Source organism: Euprymna scolopes, chromosome 22, assembly GCF_053919585.1.
Source record: "Euprymna scolopes isolate OS-2025 chromosome 22, ASM5391958v1, whole genome shotgun sequence".
In the NCBI taxonomy this organism is placed as follows: domain Eukaryota; kingdom Metazoa; phylum Mollusca; class Cephalopoda; order Sepiida; family Sepiolidae; genus Euprymna; species Euprymna scolopes.
In genome coordinates this window covers 42,613,601-42,628,401 of record NC_136503.1, presented here as the reverse complement: position 1 = coordinate 42,628,401, position 14,801 = coordinate 42,613,601, and the positions used below count along the sequence as shown (strand labels likewise).

Below are 14,801 nucleotides of genomic sequence, written 5' to 3'. Positions count from 1 at the left end.
CTCTGTACTTTATTTTTTTTTTGTTTTGTTTTTTTGCATTTTCTTTCTTTGAAGATTGTAATGCTGGGTATGGCGCAGCAAAACAAGCTGCCAACATTCGCCTGCTTTTTAATGTAACCAACCGAGAGCTCTTTTTAGTATCCTCGCTGTTCCCTTAAGTGCAATTGTCTAGATTTCTCTTACACTTGATTCACTTGATTCACCAGGAATAGTAGTTAGGTAGGACTTCAGGTTTTTCTTCATAAGTCCTGTAGCATCTATAATAACTGGTATGATTGATATCTCCCTAAGATTCCAGTTTCTTTTCATATCATACATGAGACCTTGATATTTGGTCTGTTTCTCTCTTTCAGCTCTGTTCAGACCTCCATCATTAGGGACACTCACTTCAACCAAGGTTGCCACTCTCTCTCTGACTTCTTCCATATAACTATATAAGGTTTGACAGCAAAATTTTCAAGGTAGGTGGCTGTAGGGATTACATGGTCATAATGTATGGTATATAAGTCATTTCCAACTATAGACTTCCAGAGGATATAGTAAATGCACCAGCAATGCAGCAATTCATTGTGAATTTGAACAGATGCTGGAGTACTGTATCTTCTTCTGTGTAAATTTCTACCATCTTTCCTTATATGGCAATTGGAGCATGTTTTTTTTTTTGTTGTCAAATTTATTGAATTTAACATTTGAATTGAGTAACATGCATTGTTATATGCGTGTGACATCAAAAATTGGACAATATAAACTTACATGTTAGATGTATATCACAATAAAGAATATCAAAACTAATATCTATTGCATGTCCTTTAAAGATAGAAAAAACTTGAATGCCCACTGGAAAGAACTTCAATGACTACTAGATACTGTCCTCAAGTGTCTAAGGTCTCTCTGTATAATGATTTGTCAGAACAACCTGGAATGGGGATGCTTTCCCCTACAAGTAAACCCTGACTAAATATTCAAAATAATATGACGTATTCGAAGCCCAAATAAAATCCCCTCGGTATGCCTACCCTACACTGCCTTATACGAAGATTATTGCACCTTCTCTAAGTGATGTTGCCAATAGTAACAACACTAGTGGATACTCCACCAGAGTAGATGAATTCTTGTCTTGGAATCCTGTAAGACAAAAGGACCAAAAAGGAATATATGCCATAACTTAGTTAACTGGTCAATAGGTGAGAGGACAATTAATATTCCAAACTTCTTTACTAACTCAACGTTTGAGAGATAAAAGAGAACTGCAGTGGAATATTTGAATATTTGTACATCTATAGAATAAAAGTTTCATTCAAAAGCAACTATTTGTCATCTTCATTAGAAGCGTGTACAAGAGAGGAACGGGTTAGTAGGTGGAAGTGTTCTTGGGTAAAAGATTTAATATATTGCCGGCTTGTTGAGGAGAGAACAGCTCAGCCTACAGGTGCCTGCAGCCAGCAGTTGTCGGTACGAAGGAGGCTGGTTAAAGGAAAGAAAGTTTTCAGTGTATTTATGTGTTGTAGTGTGTGTGTGTGTGTGTGTCAACGAGAGCAGTTCTATAGCATTATAATGAAGAATGTTCATTTGGGTCCTGCACGTGGAAACAAATGGGAGCTAAAAGGTCGCCATGTTAGCTTGTTGTCTGCTGCCAGCTGAAGCCAAGGAATAAGAGGAGTAAGAGTTTCAGTTTTCGCCTTTTATGTACTCGGTCACATGATTGAGAGCTGGCTTGTGATTGGAAAAGCCAGGGAGAAAATGGATTTCAAGAATGAAATGCGAGAATTAGCTCCTGCCTGCAATTGTAGCAAGTTTCGGTTGCTACACATCTCATATAGTTATCAAGTATTAGCCCCAGGAAAGGCCCCTTCATATTTCAAAACTTTGAATAAAGTAAAATGAAACACTGACACCCTGACCAAATATCTAAAGTAACATAGTATTCGAAACTCAAATAAGATCTCTTTGATACAGCTATAGACTGACTCATACGAGGAATGATGCATCTCTCCTCCTAGTGATATTACCTTACCTAACGGAACTTAGCTGGATGCTACACCAGACTAGAGGAACTCTTGTCCTGAAATCTGATGAATCAAAGAGGCAACAAGAAAGGTATATTATAACAAATTGGTCAGTCGTAGAGGGAGAATACATGCTTTTCACTTCTTCACCAACTCAATGTTTGAGTAAAATTAAAAATAGAGTGTTTGAATGCCTACTATATGCTATACTCAGGTGTCTTCGGTCTTTCTGTTCAGAGATCTGTCAGGATAACCTGACATGAGATTGCTTCACCCTGGCCGAATATTTAAAGTAACGTTGAATCTGATGCCCAATTAAGATCTCTCCAAAATGACTATACATTGGCTCATAAGAGAAATGTTTCATTTTCTTTTAGTAACAACACAAAGCTGGATATTCCACCAGACCAGTAGTATTCTGATCATGGAATCCAGCAACACCAAACAAAGATCACAAAAAAAATAAACTTTAAGATAATTGGTCTGTAACATAGTCATAAATCTGGGCAAGAGCTACTAAAAACTGCCTATCCTGCCTTGACAGAGTACAAAATAGACTTTGTGGCTTAGTGGGGAATACCCTTTTCTCTTCCCTGCAACTTCTCTCCCACAGAAGAGACGTTGCGAGCCTGTCTTTGTTTTATCGTTACTTCCATGGCAAGTGCTCGTCTGAGCTCCAATCTCTGGTCCACCCTCACCAATCTCTCATGATAAACACCCATCTAGCTGAAACCACTGTCATTAATTTTCCCCACTCTTTATCTGTGCCTAAATCAAAACGTAGATTCCACGAACAAAACTTCTTTTTTTTTTTTTTTTTTTTTTTTTTTACAAAGGCGTCACCACATTATCAAGGCCCAGAGGCCACTCAAGGATAAGGGTTAAAGAGTGTACAGTAGAAATTGGTCAATATAGTAATCATTAGTAATGAAAATTTGGTAAATTTAATAACTTATATGGAACGGCTCATCAAGAACTTATTTACTTTAGACTTGAACACAACCATATTGTAGTCAGCCGGAAAGCAGGAAAACGGAAGACAATTCCACAGGCGTGCAGTTCTAAGAAAGAAGCTTTGTTCATGGAATCTACGTTTAGGTTTAGGCACAGATAAAGAGTGGGGGAAATTATTGATAGTGTTTACAGCTAGACGAGTTTTTCTTGTGAAAGTTTGGCGAGGGGGGACCATAGATTGAAGCTCAGTTGAACACTTTCCATGAAAATAACGATACATCAGAGACAAACTCGCAACATCTCTTCTGTGAGATAGAGGTTGCAAGGAGGAGAAGTACACACCTGTGGAATTCTCTTCCATTTGCTTGTTTCCCACCTGACTACAACTTGGATGTCTTCAAGTCCAACATAAACAAATTCCTGATGAACCGCCCCCCCCTTAAGTAAGACACTTTATCAAACCTCCCTTGCTAACAATTACTACGATACTATCCCATTGATTACTGTACAAGCAATAACCCTTATCCCTGACTGGCTTCTGGGCCTTGATAAGTGGTGACCTCCATGTAAAAAAAAAAATCTTTGTTATATTTTAACACTTGGTTTGGTTGGTTTGTTTTATGGCATATCAACCCTTTTCGGATTATCCAATGCCGAATCCAGTTATTTTGAGAAAAGTTTTATGCTTCAGGTTCTTTATATAATCAAATATTTATTTTTGTAGAGTTTGATTTGGGTGTTTCATGGCATATCAACACATTTCAGGTTATTTAATGCCGAATCCAGTTATTTTGGAAATAGTGTTCATGTTGCATCCAGTTATTTTGTAGAAGGTTTTTATTCTTCAAACTCCTTGTATCTTCAATCGCTAGTTTGTAGTGTTCGGTTTGGTTTGATTGTTTTATAGTTTTTATTCCCTACCCTGCAGAACATGAATTAGTTTTGCAATGCAAGAAAGAAAAGGGTTTAACTTTATTAATGTTTAGTATATTTAAAGTTAGAAAGTGGGGGACATTTATAATATAAACCTCACCTGTCAGTTTAAATGTATGTATGTATGTATGTATGTATGCCTAAAACTTTTGACAAAGGCGACGGATTTCCATGGTATCAGTATCGACAAATATCAAAAAATTGGCTAAAAACATAAATTCCTTCACCCTTAACTGGGCACCTTTCTACAGAATGGGGTCGCTTTTTTCGCTGACATTTTTCGATTGACTAGCCTTAATTTAAACATTCGTCACTTTCGGTTTGGTGATGGGTAAACGGCAAAGACATCACGATTTTTTTCACATTCTTTTCCTCATTCGATGTAGGAGTTCACGTCTGCCTGCAGACTACCATTTTTTTTTTTTTTGCTCACCACACGCCTCCAAACACCCAGGCAGTGCTGGGTACCCAGGCAGTGCTGGGTACCCAGGCTAGTAGAAATAGAAAGGGGAAATGAGAAGAAAGAAAAAGGGGAAAAGGTGGATTGTTTTTTTTTTTTTGCATACCATAATAAGGTTTGCAAAAAGAAGTAGAAAAACAAAAAATATCAATGTTAAGTGCATTTCGTCTCCAGAAGCCAATATCTTCAGACAGCCTGATCTGGTAGCACCCCCCCCCCAGCCTGATCGGACTCCTATGTTGCATGTAGAGACAGTTGCAAAGGAACAAAAAAGAAAACAAAAAGAAATTCGACTCAACTTTTTTTCTTTTTCAATTTTAACAAAAGATATTTATTATCAGTAGCTTTCCAACAACACATTGCATATTGTTTTAAAAGTCTTTTATTTCACCATGTAGTTAACAAAACACTGCCGTCTCGACATGGGTTAAAAAGTCTCTTGCTACCACAGGCTACACATTCATCTTTTGCTGGCATGAATTTTTCCCGGTCCTTAGCCACGTGGTGCATTTTTCCTCCCCTTTATCTTTCCTTTCTCTTCCTTTGCTGTGACGTCATATCGCACACTGGCTTGGTCATTTGCATGTGTCATGTGACTGCTGCTGCTAACACGTATCAGCACATTTGTTATAGTTCCTTAGTAGTTCACTTACTCAAGTAAAGAGAGGTTGACTAAAATAAATATTTGGATATCTATGTATGTCATGAAGAAATGAAGTTTTAGCCTCAGGAAGGGTTCCCTTGATCTCTAAAAACTAACGGAAGTAAAATGAAAAAAAAATAGGAAGGTCTTGTTTATCAAATAACATTTTTATTGCTAAACGCATAGATTAAATAAATTTATCTTATTTTTTTACATGTATTCAAGTATCTCCATAAGTTGGGCGCAATGTCAAGCTAAAGTTTAAAATAACAGCCAATAGCTTCTCCCTCTTTGACAGAGTGCAAAGAAAGAAGTTCTAACTTAATAGGTCCTCGCACTATCTGCCTGCTCCAATTCCTATCGCATCACTGCAGAACTGTATCTCTGTGCTCGTTTTACAAGTACTTCCATGGAAAGTGCACTGATGAATTTATTACACCTGTATCCTTTAAACTAAAATACCCACGGCACACACAACTAATTACCAGCCTTCACTGTAGAAGTCCGTAGACGTTGGAATATTTTCTACACTGATGGCTTTTTTCCTTGGATGGATTACCTGCAGAATTCCCTTTCTGTTCACTGTTTCCCTGACAGAAAAGTAAATTTAATGCTACCCAACTCCCCACCCAGATTACCCATCTATAATTCTGGCCTAAAACAAACAATATTAAACATATTAACCGATTAGTGTCGCTCGATACAGAAGACAATAACTTTGTTTATTTTTTGTCTTTTTTTTTTTTTTTTTGTGGGTAAATTTTTACATTAGCTCCACCTCCACAATTTTCTTTAACATGACGACTTTTCTAGGTTTTCAACTATGCTGATTATGAAAATCTCATTGAAATTTGGCAGAGACAAGTACTTCTCGATGGTTGGGAGTGTCTATTCTGAAAGCTGTTCTTAACATGAGGTAGTTGGAGTTGTCTATTCCGAAAGCCATTCTAAACATGTGGAAGTTCTATTTCGAAAGCAGTTCTTAACATGAGGAGGTTGAAGGTTGGCAAACCAACAACAACAACTGTACTTTAATTTTTTTATGAGGGCAAAGGGGCTGTGTCAACCGGGCAACGCCAGTTAATGGGTCCTGCTAGTTGGTAATATAATACAATACTTTTACACAGTTTATTATACGTTTATGTAGCTCTACAATGAACAACTGGTAAAATGCAAATATTTTTCAATTCTGACTGTAAAATTGAATTCAGCAAAGGGGAAAAACATATTTTTCTAACTGAAGACTTTCCTTTCCTTCCATCTAATATTTTACAATGTGAGATTGCAAAACTTGGATTTAAATTGCATTTAAGATGACATATTTCATTTTAATACTGAACAGTAAATTGCATGAATAAATTTATATACCAAAAATATCACGTGAGCTTCTGGTGCAGATGAGTCTTTGACGTGTATTAAATATTTTGTTCTAATAAATTTGGGGGAAGATCGAAGAAGGGTATGCCAGTGTCATTCACCCTAAGTGGGTTGAACAACCTTCCTCTGAAGGAAGAAGTGTCAAAGGAATATTAATTTTTTTTTACAAAGGAGTCACATTTTATCAAGGCCTGAGGGCTACTCAAGGATAAGGGTTAATTCACAAGCAGTCGCCAGTCGCATGTATATCCTGGTGAGGGGACATGACAATGTTAGGTTTTTGTAGTTCTCGCCGGGAGATGTTGACGTCCTACATACAGCGCCTGGTATTTGCAAATGGTTACTCATTTAGTACTGACTAGGTTAAACGTTGCTTAACTTCGGTAATCTAATGAGAAACGGTATGTCAGTGAGATTATAGTGTATATATGGAAGACAGTTGATAATTCAAAACCAGGAAATCTTTATGATCTATGAAAATGTCTGACTGAATTTGACATTTAGACATGAATAAAAAAAAAAAAAACAATATTCCAAAATTATCCAAATTAATAAGTTTGCTAATTAATGAATAAAAGTAAAAACAATTTTTTTTTTTTTTTTTGGGATTTGAGATAATTAAGAAAGAAAGAAAAATTAATTAGAAAAAATGGTGGATAAACAAAAATAGACTATGATTAATAAAAAAGAAGACAAAAGAAACTGTCAATAAAATTAGACAAAATAGAGCAATGGAAGGAAAGAAATAAGAAAGAATTGAAGTTAAGAAAGAAAACAAGAACAAAGAAAGCAAGGAAACAAAAAAGAAAGAAAGAAAGTAAAAGTGAATGAAAAGGGAGGAAGAAAATTAGAAAGAAAGATAGAAGAAAGCAAGAGGGAAAGGAATAAAGAAAATAAGCGAGAACATAAGAAAGAAACAGACAAACAAAGAAAGAAAACAGAAGAATTTCAAAGGAAAGAAGAAAAAAAGACCTTGTAGTAAAAGAAAAAGAAAAATCTCACAAGAAAAAAAAGGAGATTCTTACAGGAGAGAAGAATGTCAAACGCAAAAGGAAATAAAGAAAATATAGGAAAGAAAAAAGAAAGAAGAGTCTCCCAGGAAAAAATGAAAGAAAGAAAAATGTGAGAGGAAAGAAAAAAGAAAGAAAAATCACAACGGAAAAAGGAAAAAAAGAAGAAACTTACAGGAAAGAAAAAGGAATGGAAAATCTCACAAGGTAAAAAGAAAGAAAGAACCTCGCAGGAAAGCAGAAAGGTAAAATGAAAAATGAAAGAAAAGGGAATATCAAAAAAATAAAAATTGAAGAAGAAAAGAAACAAAATAAAGTTAAAATGTAAGAAAAAAAGAAAACCAAGCAATGTAGTAAAGAAAAAACAGAAAATAATAATCAAGTAAAAAAAAAACAAGAAAAAAAACAAAATAAAGTAAAATCTAATTTATAAATGGTTATATGTCTGTCTGTCTGTCTATCTGTATGTCTGTCTGTCACCATATTTTCAAACTCTATCTCCTCCGAAACTAAAAGTCGTAGAGCGACGCTAGAGGCCTCAAAATGATTGGATTTTTTTACAGACCGTTCTTTTATGAGTCTTAAGCCGGTTAAAATAGTTTTTAAGGGGTCAAGAATGGGTAAAAATGGAAAAAATCGTTAAACATTTTGTAAATTAATCTTAGTTTATCTTAGTTTATTTTTAATTTTTAATCGGTTTATATGAGTGTCACGTTGGTACAATGGTAACGTTACCGGCTTTGAATGTTACTTCGATTCTGGCTGATGGCATCTAAATAATTTTTACTCTTTTTACTTTTGAAATCATGACACTATAATAATATATACGAAATCTGAAATTATAAATTAAAATATCATATTTAAGCGTATTTTACGCCCGGACAAAGCCCCCCCCCACTAGCCAAATAAAAAAAAGAAACCCAGCAATGTAGTAAAAAAAAAGCAGAAAATTATAATCAAGTAATGAAAAAAAAACGAAAGAGAGAAAAAATGTCTGACTAAATGCAAAATGATTCATAACATGGCCATAATAAATAAATGCATAAGAAATACATATATATATAAAAAAAAAAGAATCATGAAAGATTGCCCAGCAGTTGATACGACCATGAAAGTAGACTGATAAATACAAACGAAATTGTTCTGTTTTATTTAGTAGATCTAAGATAAGTGATGTGTCTCTTCTGGAGTAGTCAGCAATGGGAAAATGAATCAGTGGTCACAAGTCAGCAATTTGAGACATTGTTTAACCTTTTGCCCCAGTGACACAGTCTCTCAGCCAAGAGGGCTGAGATAATCAGATGTCGGACGGATTAAAAAAAGAAAAGAAAGGGAAACACAACTAAGTGTCAATCAGACAGAAACGCACGTTTATCATTGGATGATAACAATTGGGAAGTTGAGGAGGAGTGGCAAAAAATGTAAATTAGTTTTATTAGCATTTTAACTAAGTATTTACTTAAGCTCATTCGTATATATATATACATATATATATATATATATATATATATATATATATATATATAGAGAGAGAGAGAGAGAGAGAGAGAGAGAGAGAATAAATGACAAAAAGTTATATTCCAAAATTCATGATGTTGACCATCTTATAATTTATTCCTTTAATTCAGTTAACTTATACAATTCTTGACCGTATCTGTTTCGTAGCGCAAAATCAATCACATAACTATTATATCAATCAGTCAATCGATTATGCCCTTAACTCATCAGAAGAAATCGCAACAATCAATCTCTCTTCCAATTAGTCCAATGTAGTCTCTCTTCCAATTTTCGGATTTTAATCATGTTAAATCACACTTCAATTCCTTTTGACGGATCGATTTTTGCTATTTCTTCTGATGAGTTGCAAAATAGATTCACTGATTGATATAATAATTATGTGATTAATTTTGCGCTACGAAACAGATACTGTCAAGAATTGTATAAGTCAACTGAATTAAAGGAATAAATTATAAGATGGTTAACATTATGAATTTTGGAATATAACCTTTTGTCATTCTCTATATTGCTCTGTAATTACATTGAGCTTTTTAAATAAGGATTGATATATATTATTTGTTTTTACATAAGCAGTAATATGTTGCTACACAGTCATGAGCATGTTTCGGTCAGCTAGTTACCAGTAACTAGAGACCTCTTCAGGCGATACAGCTTATACGAAAATAAAGTTGGCAATGAAAATATCAGGTCTTCCTTGTCACAGGGAGTTAATATCAGGAGGTTCCATCAAATGTTGTGAAAAATAAGGTTTGGTTGCATGTAAATAAGTTCCAGTATGGCGAGGATTTTAATCTGTGTTGAGATATAGGAATGAACAGGAAACTGTGGAGGGATAAAGATCGAGGTAGAGGTAATGGAAGACTAGAAAGAATAGTATTCGTATGTGTGTGTGACAGCCGCCCTAAATCTTAAACATAGTTTCAATTAGTAGGGGAATGTGAGTTTGACATATCTATGCTAAAAAGGGTTTTGGGGTTGTTCAGTTATAAAAATTATTTTCATTTGACTTGAATTTTTTGTGGTCAGAAACTATATAGCTTACATTGCCCTTGCGAATCCTGCTAGTGTATATATATATATATATATATATATATATATATATATATATATATATATATATATATATATATATATATATATATATAGGATCTGTGTCACGACGTTGTCCCGGTTGACCGGTTGAATATAAAAGAATGTTTGAACTGTTAAAAATATCCACAATAAAGAAATTTTCAAACAAAAATTGTAATTTATTTACCGTTATAAAATGAAGTGTGGGAACCATATTTAATATTTTAGTATACAGCCAAGATCAAAGTGTAGTATCTGTTCTTCAGATGCTGCACTTCAATTTCTTGTTCTCTTTCGGTGGAGGATCAGTCCTTCACAACTGAGACAATTTTTTATTTTTGTACCTTTTCTCCACGTTAAAAAACGACCCTGGTGTCTAACTCTGTCCCGTGGGGAGGCATAGTAAATAGGTACCATCATGCAAACTTGAAATAAAACTTAGAGTAAGGTTAGTCTAAAAAACAGTTTGGTTCGTATTGTGTAGATTGTTTAGTGAAGTTCATTATCACCACCTATACTTACGCGGATATTTTCCATTATGATATTTTTTCTGTGTGAAGTGGTCAGTTTTTATAATATTCGCCAAAAAAAAAAAAGAAAAGTCTTAAAAATCATAAAATTTTACAAAAATATATTCCCATGTGTCTATTTAAAACAGAAAAGAATAATTTTCACGATTAAAAAAAAATGTCTCCTTCCCAATTTTCCCGTCCCAAAAGTGAGAAATTAATCAACTTAGCGTTAACCGCGCATGAATTCTGTGATCATTGATCGGTAAATTTTTATAACAAAGTGATCCTCCACTTTGAATATGTTGTGTGTGTGTGTGTGTGTGTGTGTGTGTGTGTGTGTGTGTGTGTGTGTGTGTGTGTGTGATTTCATTTTTAGTTGATATTTTTTCAGACTGATAACGTAATCGATGAAAATGTTTTAACGAAAAGCATTTGTCCACTTTTGCGAACCAATAATAATTTTTTAAAAAGGGGTAACACAAATAGTTCACAAATCGTTCTCGCTCAATCGTAGAAGCGGTGAAATAGCGATAGAATGTTTTTAGCATTGTTATAGTCAAACAGGAGTTATCTCCCTTGCTCACTACATCTCCTGTGAGATACATACTATTCCAACTAATAGCATTCAGTCAATAAAGTTATCCAGTTATTTCCGCCCGTGCAATTATCAACATGTATAACATTCACAAGTAAATATAAAGAATACAAAATAGTATCGGAAGAAACTATGATAACTCATTGAAAAAAAGAGATCGAGGAAATTGAACTTCAAGACAAACAATTTAACACATGAATGGAAAACATGGAGGAATTAGTTCGAGATGTTTCTTCTAACAACAAAGTCCGACAGAAAACCGGAAAAAGTTAAAACTTCAATCTTGTTGACCTGTGTCAGCGAAAAAGGTAGAAATAGTTATTCTACATTCAATTTGGAAGATGGAGAGAAGAAATATGAACTGAAAACAGTGATAAAAAAATGCCACACATATTGTCAACCAAGAAAAAACTTGACTTTCTTAACCCACTAATTCCTCGCTTGCAGACAAAAAGAAAATTAGAGATTTGATGAATACTTGATTGAATTGCGTCAGAAATCAAATAAATGCGAATTTGCACATTTGCACAACCCACAGATACACTGATAACAGACATTCTGATGTGTGGTACTAAAGATAACTTGCTCAAAGAGAGAATTCTTCGAGAAACACCGTAATTCTAGAAAAAGCAATACAAGGAGGCCTTAGCGTCGAATAAGCACTAAAAAATAATGTTTACGTGGGAAACAGAAAATATCCCTATGATACTGTAAGAAAAGAAATACAAGAGCAGAAAAAAACAATATGGCGACATCGACCAGACAAAGAGGTAGAAATCCCGCCAAAAATCAAAAGGGTGGAACCTTGTATCTATTGTTCTAATTTTCACAAGAGAAATAATTGTCCAGCATACAATAGAAATTATAAGATACATAGAAAAAAAGGACATTTCGCTGAAATGTGCAGAATGAAAATTAAAAACACGCGCGTGCGCACGCACACACACACACACACAAAATAGAGGTGCAGTAGCTGTACTATAAACTCGAACCACGTGGATAAAAAGTATGAATTGAACGCCACATTTAAAAAGAAGACATATACAATGCAGAAAGACAAATGGAGAACAAAAGTATAGGTCAATGAGACACCAGTATATTTCAGAATTGACACAGTGTAGAAGTAAATGTGTTACCGTTAAATATATATATAAAAAGATAAAACCAAAGCCGAAACAAAATAACGGTACAGATATTTCAGTAACAGAGAACTGCATCGTAATTCTAAGAATTAAAAATACAAAAATTTACAATTCATAATGGCGGAGACGAATGCAGATACAGTTATGGATGCGAAAACATCAGGAAAACTAAAATTAATAAAATGAATACATAACACAAATAAGTTGAACATACAAAAATTGTTCCCCCCCCCCCAAAAAAAAAACGAAAATTTGGCGACATGGGCAATCTACGAATTACACATCATACAACAGTAGACCCAGATGCAAAAAGAATATAACTTGAGGATAGGGTAAAAAAAAAAAAAAAAAAGTGGTGTTATGTTCTTGGAATTTTCATGGTGTAGCTTGTCTTCAGAAAGAACAATATACGTACAACCATTTGTGGAGATGATACATCGCCACCACTAGTTAATACTATGCCTTCCATAGCTTTGAGTGTTGTCCTTCTTTGTCGTAAGCAGGACACATTTTTCCATTCCAAACTGCATTCATATAAAATCAAATAAAATTTATTGGCAAATGAAAAATAAATAAATAAACGCAAAGTGCAACAAGAAATATAAAAGGACAATTAGAAGATGTGTACATTTATATACAATCTGAATCTTTGTCCAAGATGATTTTACTCCTCGATATAATAGACATCATCACAATCTCTTGCTGGGTCACGGAAGAATATGACTTGATGCTAAGGTAAAAAAAAAAATACTTCTTGATCTATTTAAATTCTGGTTGGTGACTTTTTGCGCCAAAAACGCGTCTCCACTTACTCTTCATTGCTCAATTGCAAACATATTTATACACGTAAATGTGCTTACATATCTCTACATGTCTCTGTTATCTTCTAGTAAATATAATGTATGCATACATTCAGTTAATATTATTGCAATGTTCTTTTTCATTGAGTGACCGCCTAAAGGAGAATGGTTACACATGTAGAGACCGTTCATTTACTACACGGCAATACAGAACATACGCTGGACACATACTACCTTCCTCTCGATCGGTCTGTAATTGAAAGTTTCTTTGGAAGAAAACACCAAATCATATTTTTACATAGCTTTAGGGATCTTTATTTCCTATCGGAGCTAGAAGACGTTGTAATTTCTACATTATGCTAAAGTTGCGTTTTTCCCAGCTTCTAAAACGCGGAGACGATATCTTTCGTGCTAATTTGTCCGACTTTACCAGTCTGACTCCAAACTCTAAACTAATACTGTATGTGTCTCTTCTAAATATCTTATTACGTCATTAGTACACATAGCTTTAAGATCATCTGATGTCATAACTAAATCATCTGCATAGTTTATGTTCCTGTTTGTTTTAACATTCCCCGGTGCATATTTTTAACATAAATATTTTATCTTTTGCCTCGATACATATTTTATAAACATTCTATTTTCCTAACATCAACAATGAGCATAATAATAATCGTTAAGGTTACTTGACATCCCTCGGCAGTGCTGTACATTGAGGTTTTAAGGGAGTTCGGGAAGAGATTTCGTCAGAAGAGGCCAACACTCTTCTAATTGGGTCAGTGGCATTTCCACCAAGACAATGCACTAGTCCACAACTCCATCTTTTTCACGGACTATTTGTCCAAGATAGACATCAAGACAGTTCCTCATCCTCCCTGTTGTCCAGACCTTGCTCCCTGTGACTTTTTGTTATTCCCTTAAACTCAAGGAAAACCTTAAAGGCTGTCGTTAATGAGACAATTAAGGAAATGAAAGCGGCTGTAATGAGGGTCATTGACACGCTTACACAAGAGGACTTCCATAGAGGATTTCAGAAGTTGTTGCAACGGTAAAACAAGTGCATTGCAATCCGAGGATATGACTTCGAATGGGACTAGGATTTCATGTGTGTACTATCAATAAAAGTGCTCATACGAAAAAAAGTCTGGAAACTTATTTAAAGCACCTTGTATATAACATTTTGATTAGTTTGCTGCATTCAATTATTTGCTTCTTTGGCTCAATAGTTAATCCAACGTTACACACCTACAAAACGACAAAAAAGACGAGCAATAATCAACAAGCGTTATAAGTATTCAAAACATTTCAACAATGCATAACAGCGGAAAAGCATAACTGTCCACGCTAGGCTAACAGGTATTTTCGGCGCGTCTTTAAACATTTTTAGAAGGCTGCAATTTCATTTAATAACACGGCTCTGCTGGCCAATTCGGCTAACAACCTGGCATTCACGGCGGCCATGATTTCCTGCCTGTCACAAGAGGTGAGAGACAACGTGCTAATTTTACAGGGCAGGTAAGTAGGTAGACATTTAAGTAGGTTGATACTATTCGGTATTAGTTGTTTTAAAGGAGCAAGAAAAAATGTTTAGTAGTTAAAAAAAAAGATGTCACTAAAAGAAAGACTTAACTTATATCTATCTAAATAGACACAAACGTGTGTGTGTGTGTGTGTGTGTGTGTGTGTGTGTGTGTTTACTCGTATAACGAAAAACTCCTTTTAAACGGTTGTGAATATCACAGTAATCTATATATTTCTCTTGGTCAGTCTGTCTGTCTGT

The 14,801-nt window shown here is 34.6% G+C and overlaps 2 long non-coding RNA genes across 2 annotated transcripts in view; one reads left to right on the top strand and one right to left on the bottom strand.

Annotated features, from left to right (window-relative positions):
- The window catches only part of LOC145243783 (uncharacterized), a 50,403-nt gene that overhangs the window by 34,814 nt on the left and 788 nt on the right, over positions 1 to 14,801 (bottom strand). The window lies entirely within an intron of this gene.
- LOC145243782 (uncharacterized) overlaps positions 14,345 to 14,801 on the top strand; it is a 65,610-nt gene continuing 65,153 nt past the window's right edge. Inside the window, exon 1 of the long non-coding RNA XR_013862939.1 lies at positions 14,345 to 14,536. This is a non-coding gene — a long non-coding RNA (uncharacterized LOC145243782). The remainder of the gene's footprint in view (positions 14,537 to 14,801) is intronic.